The sequence below is a fragment of the Felis catus genome, chromosome C1, assembly GCF_018350175.1.
Source record: "Felis catus isolate Fca126 chromosome C1, F.catus_Fca126_mat1.0, whole genome shotgun sequence".
In the NCBI taxonomy this organism is placed as follows: domain Eukaryota; kingdom Metazoa; phylum Chordata; class Mammalia; order Carnivora; family Felidae; genus Felis; species Felis catus.
The window spans coordinates 95,842,409-95,857,382 of NC_058375.1; positions in this window are offsets into that span (position 1 = coordinate 95,842,409).

Sequence of the window (14,974 nt, forward strand, 5' to 3'; positions counted from 1 at the left end):
AATAAACGTTGAAAAAAAAAAAAATTTAAAAAAAAAAAAAAAAAAAAAAAAAAAAAAAAAAGAAGAAGCTCTAGACCTCAGTTTCCAATAGCAGCAACTGATTCCAATTGCAATGATTGAATGATCCTGTACAAAGAGCATTGATTCAGGAATTGACTCGAGAGTTATAGATCTACCTAGAAGGACTTCTCCAGTGATTTGTCTCTGTCCTTGGCTTTGTCCTATAAAACACCTACTTCAACAGCTTGAACAGAAACATGTCAAGTTTACAGAGGACCCAAAACACTGACAACCAGGGGAAAAACCTGAACTAGCCGGGTAACCTTGGGCAATCTGCTTAACCATTCTGAGCTGCAGTTTCTGCATCTGTAAAATAAATAATAAATCCCACTTCTGTAGAGTGTTCTGGGGATTAACTGAGATGCCCTATGCAAAGTACCTATCCCAATGTTTGGCACAAAGAACACACCCGGTAAGTAATAATTCCCTTCCCTCGGTTTTGTCATCTGTGAAATGGGGATGATAAAAGTACAAATGTCATCAGAAACTGAAACCCAATTCACTTTGGAAAGAAGACTTCGTTGCTGGGTAACTACCACAGGCTACAACAATAGACCAAAATCAAGAAAATGAACATTAATAAGCCGTGCAATTAAAAACTAATAACGGCACAGAGAATACAAGCTTGATAACAATTCCAATGAAAAAGACCCGAGAGTTTTAATTAGTCACAAGCTCAGTTTGAAAGCAGAGTGGGACACGTTTACCATGAGAAGCTTATGCAATCATAGGTTACATAATAATAATAATTAACATATACTGAACACTTAACTACATCCCAAGTGATAGCCTAAGTATTGTTCTTTACTCCTTTAATGCCCTCAACAACACTATGAACTGCTACATTTATCACTAGTTTATAGATGACAAAACTGAAACAGAGAGAGGTTAAGTACATTGTCTATCGTCACATTAATTTGTTAATAGCAAAGCTGGGACAGAAATAGCAGAACTGGGCACGGTTCAGACCACATCTGAAGTTACTGTGTTAGTTCTGGGTACCGCGTCACATACAGCCACATTGTCCCTGCCCTGATGTACCCCAGCCTTCAATTGTTCTGTGCCATCAGGTCAGGGGGTGGGCGAGAGGTCAGGGGTCACATAGCTTGGAATTAAGCCACTCACCCGGGCCCAGGCTGTAAAGGCAAAGCCATTACATCAAGGTACCCGCGTTACTCTTTAAGATCATGTCACTGCCTATCAGACAAGGGACTTCGTGCCTCAAGATAGGGCCTTGGGTGCCCTATTGCCCCTGAATTGTCACATTTCTTTCCCCCCTCCTCTTCCTCAGTTTATTCAACTGATCCCCACGTGTTAATGCTGTCTGCCCTAAAAACTGCTACAGAAGACTGAGGCAAGCTGGATAATTCTTTGAAGTCTCATAACTTCTAAACATTCATGCAAATTTTGTACTCTCTTCCATACTATATCTGGGTTTGTTTTAATGTAAAAATAATATTTTAAGTGACTTACCACTGAGTAAAATTGATGCTCCCGAGTGATGAACCGTGGTTTTCCTGCAGCTTTGTAGAAACCCTAGCACACTGCTACACGTCCCCAGTTTGAAGAGCTCAGAACTGCAGATGCGTCTTTCCTAACATGGAAAGATGTCCAGGGCACATCATTAGGTGATAAAAGCAGGTTACCAAACAGAATGCACGGTATGACTCTATTCTTGTACACTGCCTGGAAGGTTACGAGTACATCAGTATGTTAACAGAGGTTTTCTCTGGGCTGTAGGAACATGGGTGATTTTTCTTTTGTTCTTTTTGCTTCTTATGTCATGGAATTATTCTACAATGCACATATGTATTTTTTGTGGGGTGATGTATGGGGTTTTGTGGTGGTGGGCTTTGGGGGGTGGGGATTAGTTTGCTTTTTAAGATTGAAGAGTTTGAGCTGCCTGAATCTTTCAAACACTTGCTCCAGCAGGCTATGCCTTTCAGCCCGTGAGGTCTTTGCCATCGGAAGCAGGGGGGCCGAGCTGCAAAAACACCGTGCACGTGAATTTAACTTAGGCATCCTCCCTGGCACCTCACCTTGTCACTCCATTGATTTCACCAGCTGTGACGTCAAATATCTGAGATGCTCCTATAAACCCCTGTTGCCTGTGAAGTTTGCTGTGGGGCAATCCCCAACCCTGCTTAATCATTCAGCGAAAGTTTTCTGCATCCTGCCCACATCCTCCCAGCAACCAACTCCAGGTGGGACCACGGTCTTGCTTCTCGACCTCAGCCTTAATGCCACAGACCCAGGAGGGAAGCCTCCCACACTGGGCTGGTCCCCACACCGCGCACGCTCCCTATGTCTTGTCACAACTCACTGCTCGTTTGGAACGTATGGCTTGACTCCCTTCTTCCCTAGAGGTTGCCCCACCTCAAGCTCAGTTCCCCAGTCTTCTCTCTCTACCTGGTTCTAAGGTCTCAGTCAGGTCCCCTTCCTACCTCACCCGTGATGCCTTTAATCGTAAGTGATTATTTGTTGCACAATTATTATGCGGCAAGCGTGTGCTAAATATTTTATATCCATTGTCTTTCAATTTTCATAATAATCCTTTAAGGTAACTTTCATAGTCCCCATTTCACAGATAAAGAAACTAAGGCTCAGGGAGATGGAGTGAAGCTTAAGATCTAAGCTAGGCTCACCTGGGTAATGTTTGAGGTTGTTCATGAGGCTGCAGTCAGATGGTGGCTAGGGATAAAGTCATCTCAACGACTTCTTCCTGACACGCACGTGTCCAGTGGTTGACGCTGGCTATAGGCTTGGACTGGGCCATCAGCCAAAACACCTGCATGCAGTCTCTCCATATGGTTTCTCCACTCGGGTCAGTTTGGGCTTCTTCAGTTAGAGAATATGACTGAAATCCAAAGACAGCAAGATGAATTTTTAGGACCTAGCCTCTGAAGTCACACAGCATCACTTCTGCCATCTTGTATTGGTCATGACAGTCACAAAGCTCTGTCCAGTTTCAAGAGGAAAGAACATATTCCACCACTCTATGGAAAGAGTGTCGTCGCACTGCAGGAAGAACACATGGATGGGATATATTGTGGCAACCACCTTTGGAAACTGTAATCTGCCACAATCACATCACTGGTACATTGGACACAGCCAGTATTTGAACCCAGATCTGCTTCACTGCAAAGCCTGTGCTGTTAAACCATGGTAATACACTGCCAAGAGAGATTCATAATGCCTAAAGCTCTGACCCTGCCAGAAGAGGGAGGCCAAGAAGAGGGAGGCCAGAAGAGCCTCCAGAAGAGGGAGGCCAAGATGTTGAGATGCCCAGAAACAATGTCATATGATTTAACAATATTGAGAGATTGAGAATATTGAGAATATTTAGCCCAAAGAAGACAAAACTGAGAAATGAAATGACAGCTTTCTCAAATATGTATATTTTTAAATTTTCTTAATGTTTACTTATTTTTGAGAGAGAGAGAGAGAGAGAGACAGAGTGGGGGGGGGGGCAGATAGAGAGAGAGAGAGAGGGAGACAGAGAGAGAGACAGAATCCAAAGCAGGCTCCAGGCTCTGAGCTGTCAGCACAGAGCCCGACACGGGGCTCGAACCCATAAACCATGAGATCATGACCTGAGCCGAAGTTGGACAGTTAACCACCCAGGTGCCCCAGCTTTCTCAAATATATTAAAGGCAAACATGTGCAAGAGGAAAGACAGATTGTGCATTGCATCCCCAGAGATGAAAGAGACAGATAGGCAGATCCAGCCCATCACGGCAGTTCGGTGCAGAAGGCAGAGCACTGAGCTTGAATGTAAGCAAACCAAGTTTACCTCCCAGCTGTACCTCTTACGCAAATCACTTATCCTCTCTAGGCCTCATTTTCCACATCTGTAAAATAGAGATAATAAAGCCTGATCTCCAGGATTTCTGTAAAACTTAGGGATGATACATGCATAGCAACCTGACATATAGGAAGCACTCAATAAATAACAGCTGCTATTATTGTTATCATTATTATTTGCCGCTGTTGTGGTTGTTCATTAGAGCTATTCAGCAGTGGGGTGGGCTGCCTGGCAAAAACACGAGGTCCCCTGAAAGGATGCCTATACTTAGCAAGGAGAAGTATCTGGATGAAATGATGGACTGAAAACCAGGAAGTTCTTGGCCCTTGCCCACCCCGGGCCACCAGAGATGAAAGCCAACCCAGGGAGACCCCATTGTCCCTTGGATGGACTTAGCCTTGGGACCTGCTGGGAGTGGGACAGCACTGGCTAGGAAAGAATGAAAGGAAACTGGAAGGCATGAGGCTGAGATGGCAGCACTGGGTCTCTGGGGAGGTGTGGGAAGGCAGCAGAGGTCTTTGGGCAAAGACCGTGATTAGAATCATAAAGATGTTGGTGGGGTTCTGGAAGCATCCATCTAGGCAGGGTTCCTGGGGACAGCCTCCAATCCTGAGTGGAAGGCCATGGTGAGACTGAGTTAGGGCTGGGCCCCAGACAAGAAGGGTGACTCCAACAAGCACTGGTTACAAATCAGGAAACCAATTCCCAAATCAGATCTTATAGCCTCGCAAACAATATAGGGGCAGGAGGGAAGGGAGGCAAGGAAGGAGTGGGGGAGGGAGGAGGTACTTGATCCCAATGAACATTTTGTACAGTAGCCGCTATGTGCCGGAGGTAACTTCACATTTTATGACTCATTTAATCATCACCATGATCCCCTAAGCTGTCTGTTATTATTATCCCCATCTTACAGGGGAGGAGAGCGAGGTATAGAGAGGCTAAGGTGCTTGCTCAAGTTCCTAGAGCTAGAAGTTGCCAGAGTCAGGTTTGACCTCAGGAAATCTGGTTCCAGTGGTGTGATCTCTACCACTCTGCTCTCCCGTCTCTGTAGGTGCTAGCCAGATGCATACACCACTTCATTTCGTTTTATTTTTAAGGGTAGTTATTGCTGTTCCTATTTTCAGAGGGCCATGGACGCTCAGAGGAAGAGAAGCTTCCTTGATATGAAACAGCTCGTAGAGAACTGAAGCAGGACATTGACACAGGTCTGCCAGCTCTTGCAATCACAGCCAGGCACAAGGACACAGGACCCACCAGAGGATGTTAGCTACCAACTTAGAGCAGCAGGACCAAGTGATTCCATTTGCTACAGCCAGAGGCCATGAGCCAAAGGTATCCGGGCCTGCCTTGGGCTGAGTGGGCCCACGGGATGGACAGCTGGTCAAATCTCAGGGTCATGGCAGGGTCTCAGTGATTTAACAGGGACAATACCCCCAGGGCAGGACACCTGTTCCCTCCCCCAACCCGCCCCCAACCTCCCCCAACAAATGCAGCCGTGCTTGGGCTTGCGGTGTCACAGTGATAAATTCCACTCTCTGATGGCAAAACTCCCGGGCCCCATCCCTGTCTGCCTGTTAAGCTGCAAGACCTTTCCCTGTGTCACCAGGGAAAACCTCGGAGAAAAGGAAAAAGACTGGGTTTCCAGAACATTAAACTCCCATTGCCACTACTGCCTGCCAATCTCCCTGCTAATCACTTAAAGCTAATGCACCTCGGAGGAAGGGGCAGTGGGGGCTGCTCACTGCAGCCCTGCCTACTGACAATCCTTGTCTTTTCAGCAGGAAGGGACCTTGGAAGGTCAACTTGTCCCTTCTCCTGCCCTGGCTCAGACTCACTTCATGCAGAGAAAGAAAGCTGGCCGAGCCAAAGGGACAGGTCTCCCTCCACATTTTGTGACAAAAATATCAACCAGAGTTTATCCAGGAGCCAACAAATATTTAGTGAGCACTTTCCATGTGCCAGACGCTGGGCTGATTAAATAGGGCTCCAGCCCTCTGTCTACAAAGCTTCTAATCAGGGGCTTGAGCAACAAGGACCAAGGAAAGGAGTGTTCTTCAGATTTGGGGATAGAAATGCTGAAAACTTCTCTCCTCCATCCCTACTCCATCGTCTCCACCAGCACCCCACAAAGCACACATTCTTCCTGCCTTCTTTTCTGGCTTGACTGGACTAGGAAATACTTTCATGCGAAGCATCAGACTTTTCCAACACAAAGGTTCAATGGAGTTTTGCCGGCAGCGGGCCATAATAAAAAGATGACTGAATTGAGCATGCAGTTGAGAGACGGGGTCACAGTATGAACCTGGAAGAATCTCTCTCAGCCCCAGTGATTCTCACATGCGTTATCTGTAAAATGGGATTAAGTTTACCACCCACTTCATAAACGGTTCATCCCATTGCAATCTTGTTAAATAAACCCAGCTCCCCATGCTGATATATGATAAGAGTGTATGATATATATGATATCATATATGATAAGAGTACATTTTAGGGTGGCTCAGGTTAAGCATCCAACTCTTGATTTCAGCCCAGGTCGTGATCTCACAGCTCAAGGGATCGAGCCCCACATTAGGTTCTATGCTGATAGCTTGGAGACTGCTTGGGATTCTCTTTTTCCCTCTCTCTCTCTGCTCTCCCCTGCTTGCTCTCTGTCTCTCTCTCAAAATAAATAAATGAAGTTTTAAAAAAGAGTGCATTTTAGAAAAAATACACATAAAGCAGTGACTCTAGGGTGTGGGGAAATGGACCCTTTTATACACTGCTGGTAGAAGTATAAATTGGTGCAACTTTTTGCATGGGGGACAGGAGGAGAAATTGGCAATAAGTTACAAGGAAAACTCACTGTACTCACCCTTTTCCTCAAAAATCTTCTTTCCAGAAATTTACTTAAGGTGTATTAAAAGAGATACGTTAGACCAATGGTCATCACAACATCACTTATAATTATGCCAAAAGCTATGTATAATTTAACGTTTAACATATGATATTTAACATTTTAGAGAACTGCCCATAATAAAAAAAAAATCACAGCCGAATATCCAACACCTATCTTAAGAAATGGAATATTCATGCTGTACACCTGAAACTAATGTAACACTGTGTGTCGACAATACTAAAAAAAGTCTGTTGAAATAAACATACATAGTATTCTTAACTGCTCCCCACAAAAAAATAGGATATTCACTACAACTTCAGAATCTCCTGCATGCCCTATCCGATCCCACTACCCCAAATTTTGTACTAATCATTCTTTTCCTTTCCTTCATAATTTTATCACACATCTATGTATCTCAAAAAAAAAAAGAAAGAAAATTTTTCATTTTTCCTATATTTCCTAACGTTTATTTTTGAGTCAGAGAGAGACAGAGTGCAAGCAGGGGGAGGGACAGAGAGAGAGGGAGACACAGAATCCAAAGCAGGCTCCAGGCTCTGAGCAGTCAGCACAGAGCCAGACATGGGGCTGGAACTCACAAACCTCAAGATCACGACCTGAGCCAAAGTCAGACACTTAACCGACTGAGCCACCCAGGTGCCCCTCATTTTTCCTATCTTTGATCTCTATCTAAATGTGGTCAATTTGTCCATGATTTTAGATCTAACTTGATTTTTCACCTCACAAGTTAGATGATGATGATTATTATATATAATCAATATTTATTTATACTTACCATTTTCTTTTGTCACCTTTCATTCTTGTACTTCAAACATCTGGGGAGTGTTTTTCCTCTTCCTGGTATATATCTTAGTTCCTTTAGTAAGTGTGTCTTGGGAGTCAATTGTATCACTTTTGTTTTTAAAACATGTTTTAATTGTCTTTATTTTGCCTTCATGTTTAAGAGATCATTTTAATGAAAGTAGAATTCTACATAATATTTTCACTTAGCACTTCAAAGCTATTATTCCATAGTCTTCTGACTTCTGTAGATGTGTTGAAATATAAGCTGTGGGCCAAATGCTCATTGCTTTGTAAGTAATCTATCTTTTCTCTCTATTTTTAGGATCCTCTCTTTGTCTTCAGTGTTCTTCTATTTTTCTACAAAATGCGGGCTTCTTTTCCTTTATCCAGTTTTGGATTCACTAGGCTTGTCGAAAATGGGGACTAGAGTCTCTCATCAAGACTGGAAACTTTTCAGTCATTATTTCCATTCTCTCTGCCATTCTTTGGGATTTCAATTATATGTAGGTTGTATCTCCTCACTCTGTCCTTTATATCTCCTATCTCTTTCATCTCTTTGTCTTTCTATTGTATTCTAGATCATTCTTCAGCAATACTTCCAGACCACTAAGTCTTTCTTCAGCTGTGTCTAATTTATTATCACATCCATCCAGTTGCTCATTTCAATGATTAGATATTTTTATTTTCTAGAAGTATTTGTTTCTCTTTTACATCTGATTAGGTTATTCTGATAGCCTTTTGTTCCCTCATTATACTTCCAATACTGTTTTATTTTGTAAAAAAATTAAACATATTTATTTCATATTCCATATTGAGTAAGTACAGGTCATTATAGTCTCCGAAGCATTTGTTATTTATATTGAATCTCTTTCATGGTAGTTCATTTCCTCATGTGTTTGTTGAATGTTGATTATGAAGCCCATGTCCCTTGGAACTTTGTCTGTGGAATTCTTGGAGGCCAAGTTTTTTTTAAATATGTTCTTTCCAAGCCCTGGGTATCTCACCAATCCAGAACACTTCAAATTTTCAGCTTGGGGTTTTGGATGAATTTGGGTTTCTCCAAGAAAACATTTATCTTTATGTTTTTTCTTCCTTTCCATTAAAGTCAAGGATGACAAGCAAGTTTCTTCATCAACCATCTTCTTCCATGGAATGTGTTTTTTGTAGTTCACCTACTGGGATTTTCACCCTCTGGGATCCCAGTTTTATGTAAGAATCCAGCCTGCTTGGGCTCTGAACTCTATCTCCCATTTATCTTGTATATGACCCATATTACTTATTAAACCCCAAATAATCTCTAAGAAAATGACTAGCTGTATACATACATCACTCTTTTAGATTCATGGGGTTTGGTTTTGTTGGGTTGGTTTTTTGGGTTTGGTTTTTTTTTTTTTTTTTGGTTTTTTTGGTTTTTTGGTTTTTTGGTTTTTCGGTTTTTTGGTTTTTTGGTTTTTATCCCTAAGACATTCCCTTTATTTTGTGCCAACTCAGCCATACATTTATGCATTTTTAAAGGGGGAGGAAATATATATATATTCCATCACTTGGGGCATACTGTCCCTGGAGGAGTTTCATGGAACATCTAGTCCGTTATGTTTGATGAAAAGATAAGTATAATTATATTTATTGGCAAAGGAAAATGTCAACATAAGGAGTGAGTATAAAAAATTAAGTTACATAATAGTGTTCTCTCTGGATCATGGGTTGTTGGGTGATGCTTGCTTTATCTTTGTGCATTTTCCATATTGTTTTAATATTTTTGCAACGGGAATTTATTATTTTAACAAAAATAGTTGTCTGCATTCTACTCACACTATCATGCAGATATGCAAACATTTGTGGCTTCTTTATTTCTCCGTAACATGCTTAGCTATGCTTCTGGAGACTCCACCCTAGTGGGAAGAGTTGAACTAAGGAACAGGAATTCAGTGGACCAGACCCAGTACATGGGTCTCCCCAGATTTGCTTGGCCCTATCTGCCTCTTTCATCCAGCCACATGCTCAATAGATAGTCCCAGCCACAGCTACCACTGCCTCATCTCCTAACTCTCAGCCTTCTCCAAAGTGAGAGCTTCTGCAGATGCTCCAGTATGCCTACCATGGCAGGAGCCACAGCAACTCCAGTGCCCAGGTCTGATTCAAAAAGACCTATGAAGATTCTTATTCCTCTTACCACTTCCAGAGACTCAGATAAAGGGCATGTATTTACTTATTGCTTTGTAACAAATTACTTCAAAACTAGGGACTTACAGCAACAAATATGTATTATCTCACAGTTTTTGTGGGTTAAGAACCTGGAGTGGCTTAGCTGGGGGATCTAGCAATGGTCTCTCCTGAAATGGCAGTTAAGATGTTGACAGGAATTTCAGTACTGAAGGCTTCACCGCACTTCAGTTTCATGTTGTAAATTGGAGATCCACTTCCAGGATGGCTCACTCTTGTGACTATTGGCAAGAGGCTTTAGATCCTCACCAAGTAGGCCTCTCCAATGGACTACTTGAATATACTCACAACATGGAAGCTGGCTTCTCCCAAAGCAAGTAATTGAAGAGCAAGAAGGAAGACACGATATCTGTTATGACCTACCCTCTGAAATCACACATTGTTATTTTCATTTTATTCCATTTGCTAGAAGTAAGTCACCAAGACCAGCCCTCACTCATATGGAAAAGAATTAGGCTCTACTTCCTGAGGAGAGTATGAAAGCATTTGTGGACATATTTTTTGACTGCCACAAAGGGCCACATCATAGGCATGGGATCTCCTACTTCTTCAGAATCTTCCTAGAGGGACCAGAGAGCACAACCTCATAGTGCAGTAGAGGGAAATGTTGACCATTTAAAGGTAGGAAAGAGTTAAAAACAGCAAATAAATGGGGGCGCCTGGGTGGCTCAGTCAGTTAAGCGGCCGACTTCAGCTCAGGTCATGATCTCATGGTCTGTGGGTTCGAGCCCCGTGTCGGGCTCTGTGCTGACAGCTCAGAGCCTGGAGCCTGTGTCAGATTCTGTGTCTCCCTCTCTCTCTCTGCCCCTCCCCTGTTCATGCTCTGTCTCTCTCTGTCTCAAAAATAAATAAACGTTAAAAAAATATTTTTAATTAAAAAAAAATAGCAAATAAATGCAAATCATCCACAGACTATTTTGAGGTGTGGTGGTTTCTCGTGGCCCATCTGGAAGAAGGCCCATGTGTCTGAACAATCAAAAGGGATTTCTTTTTTTTTTTTTTTTTAATTTTTTTTTTCAACGTTTATTTATTTTTGGGACAGAGAGAGACAGAGCATGAACGGGGGAGGGGCAGAGAGAGAGGGAGACACAGAATCGGAAACAGGCTCCAGGCTCTGAGCCATCAGCCCAGAGCCTGACACGGGGCTCGAACTCACGGACCGCGAGATCATGACCTGCCTGAAGTCGGACGCCCAACCGACTGCGCCACCCAGGCGCCCCTCAAAAGGGATTTATTGTGAAGCTGTGGCTAGCTCAGCAATGCCTTCTCTCCTGCCCCATGTCACTTTCTTTTTTTCCCTTATTTTTGCTACCCTGGGACTGCGGGCAGTAGAACTTTGGCATATAAGTTTTGTCTCAAATTCTGTGTTCTAGAAACTTGGGTTGAAAGAAGGAGTTCATCTTGGAAATTACTGGTGCTGACATAAACATCCCTTTGGATGGCTTCAGACTTTCAGATTTTCAGACTTTCAGATTTTCAGATTTTCTCCTCCAACCACCCTGACTCTTCCTTAACGGTAGCTGGGTAGATGGTGGATTTACTTGATCTTGTAGTAATGAGAGAGGAGAACTAACCTCTGATCAAACCAACCTCTGCCACTGGGCTTGTCATCTGGTCTGGCTCCTATGCTTGGCCACAACTGATCCTGACTGACTTGTCATCCAGGTAGACACACTAACACCCGTGACTAAAGATCACAGTTCTGGTCCTATTCCTCCAGTTGCAAAGTCCCCTGCTCTGTGAAGTCTTCATTCCAACCCCAGTCCTCTGCTCAACTACAAATTCTCTGGGCATCTCAACCAGGGCACATAAGAGCTTCCAAGTTCTGCGGCCCAACGGCCCAGGCCATGGAGAACGGAAGGACTACTTCAGTCTCATCTAATGCCCACCTCCCTTCACCTTAACTCCTATGCCGTGTGGAGGGGAATACAAGGCTGGAGACATTAAATGCCATGTTCTTGATTCATTCATACCCCTGGAATGTTTTGACCACGTCTAGTATTTTGGCCCAGGGGAGTTGGAAATGAGGACACTGGGATTTGACTCTCTTGTCCCTCCTCCATCTTTCCCTTCTTCTTCCATACCCCTTCAGCTTCCTAAGTGACTTCCATAACACCAGAGTCTGAACCAGCTCTACCCTATTGTTTATAAGAAAATTCTATGATCATATTCTATGATCAGGGAGGGCAATGAATTCAAAAATTTATCTTCCTTCTCTATGAAACTTTACTTTCAAGAGTGTTTGGTCCTAATGGACTTCAAAACAGGAAGTTGTCTCTGAGATTTAAAGCTGAACAATGACTCCTTTGTTCTAGGCGGTTCTTGCCCTTCCTAAAGCACTAAAATGTTTTGCTTTCCTGGGTGGAGAGCTTTAGGAAAACAGAAGTTTCAGGATATGGGTATACATTCAAAATACATGTTAACCATGTGATCTATCCCCTTGAAACAATTACTTTCTCAAAAAGTACCATCACTGTCATTGACCCATTATTAAGCCCACCTCCAGCTTGCCTATTTCTTTCCTCCTCCAGATCCCAGTACCAAATACTCAACTTTCCTTTCTATAGATAGCTCACTGGGGACCCATTTTCCTGGTTTTCAACTCAGGAGTCCCTCCAGGGTGTGAGTTCTTCTACTTACCCTCCTGACCAAAGTAAGAAAGAGCTCTCTCCAGCCCCATTCCCTCACCTTACAGCTAGGAAAGAGAGGTAAAACATGGGGATGTGTTAAGACATGAAAAGATGTACGTGAAGTCACTTTGCGAACCATAAAGTGCTGTACAAATATCAAGTATTGTCTCATGAAAGATGCCTTCCCTAACAGCTGAGAATGATACTTCTCTTAATGTTGCCTCTCCAGATACCTGTCTCTTGAATGGTAACGTTTGTCCCCAGGGGCCAGGAAGGATAAAGTCAGTATCAGGAGGGAGGCTCTTTAAGTCTCTGGGAAAATAAGGATATGAGAGGGAGCACCTGTGGGAAGTCATCTGTGGATCCACTTTGTCTGCTTGGAGAATCACTGGCTTCAGGCATCTGCTGGTGGGGCCAGCATAGAGGACCCAGCTTAGGGAAGGCATCAGGGATGTCCAAATCGTGATACTGAGATGGTGGCAAACCAGACCTTCAGGCAAGCCACTTCTGTGGCCATGGACAGAGATCCACCCAGACCGCTATCAAATTCACTCTGCTGGGTAAAATAGGAGCTGATTTATGTCTCCAGCAGGTATGCCAGAGAAAATTCAAATTGATCAAAAATTAAATATTCATAGGACATTATTCATTAAGATTCATCTCACCGAGTGGATGAAATGAGGCAAGGGAAGAAATTAGCTTGCTTGAGAGTGTCAAAGTAATTATGTGATTAAATTGCAATTTATAATTTCTCCTTCAAAAAAAGCATTACTTCCTGATTTGTGTTTTCTCCTCCTTACTGTGCCCCCTTGTTGTCTAGGCCTGAGCCAAGGGCGCTCAGGGTTCATCGGAAATGGGAAAGCTCCAAACACAGTGCCTGGTCTCACTGTCTACATCCTTTCCCCCACCGGCTACTGACTCCAAGGGCGGCCTTTCCACCTGGCCTCGGGGGTTTTCCCCTCTTAATGTGGAGAACAGGGCCTCCAGAAGCAAGTGGCAACCTCCCCAAAGAAAGAACAGACACAGAGACATTCAGATGGATGGCAGCCTCAGGCCACTACCTCTCCTTCCTCGATGAGGGGGAAAAAAAAGTACAAGGTACAATTTCCCCTGTGGATCACCAGTCATCTCGACAAGGCATACCTGGATGGCCTCTTAGGAAGTCCCCTTCTGGCAGTCATCCATATTCTTCCAGAGAAGGGAGGCATCCTTCTCATACTCTTGGTTCCCCCTCCTGAACTTGATGTGGACCTATACAGAGCCTCCCTGAGACAAAGTCAGGGTCAGGTAATGATTCATGAAGTTCACCCACTGAGACTCCATCACTGAAGTTCAACAAGCCAGTTCCCCAACTCCTGCCAACAAAGGTCTCTAGGGAAAGTAGACATCGGAGTTCAAGGACCCAACAGGTTTGAGAATGAGAGAGTAGAGGTCCGCTTGGGTAGCCCACCTCCTTTACCAGGTGGATCCTCCCTACCACACTGTCCCTTCTGGTGACTCCCAAATTAGGCTAAGCCTGAATCCAGTGACAAGGGACACTCCAGAGCCCTACCACACCGAGGCCAAGGTGGCTTTAGTTTTCCAGCTATGCTCTCCAGAGCCCTGAGGGTCCTGGGGATGCTGCCGGCCATGTGGGCAGGAGGGCAGGGGCTGCTAGAGGCCACAAACCCCATTGGGGTGCTCTGCTACTTCTACAGGTGACTTCATTTCAAGAAAGCGTTTCGCTGCTAAAAATAATCTTAGAGCCACTGAATCAGACGACCTCTCATAAGCCCCTTCCAGCCCAGAAACCTCTGATTCTCTGACTTTAGTGGTACAGAAACAAGATGTGCTCTGAGCTAGACAAAGCCTCTATTTTCTCTTCTTACCTCTCACTTTAAGAAGAAATGCAGTCTGTCTATCTGTCTGTCTTTCTAGAATCCAAAGTCTAGCTAAGATGATATATATGGGTCTGGAGGCAAATGGATAACTGTGTTTATCTTGCCCTGTTTCTCTGTCTACACTTCCATCTTGGCCTCTCTCTGTCTCTATAACTCTCTGTGTCTCTCTCTTGCTACTGCCCAATGAAGATTTAGCGGCTGGTTCCAGCAGCTGAGAAGGGCACTATTAATTCCAAGCTTGTTTCCAAACACCACGGAGGCCTGCCCGGGTTAATTAGTTGTGCAGGCTTTTCTTCAAGTGAGCGAGCTGGTAGGGTGTTTTACAGCTCTGTCACTGCGGTTATTTGTTCGTTTTCTGTTGTATTTGGAAATACACTTATCTGACAATAAATAACGTCCATGGTGACTAGGGCCGATAAAGGCAGTGAGCAGCCCCTCAAGGGGCTTGGGGGTCACGGTCAGAAGGCTTCAAGGCCCACCCAGTTCCCCTACACCAAGAGGCATTTCCAGGCCCTGGGAGAGGCAGGAGAATGTGGGTGAGGCCAGTGTGAGGAGGCTAGAAGAGAAGGGAGCAAAGGGACAGGAGCTTGAGGGTCCCAGGCGAAGGACACTGGGGATGAGCCTGTGGCATGATAGAATGGACACAGAAGATTTGGTTCCAGGTCCCAGGCCCCGTGCATACAAGCTGCATAACCTCACA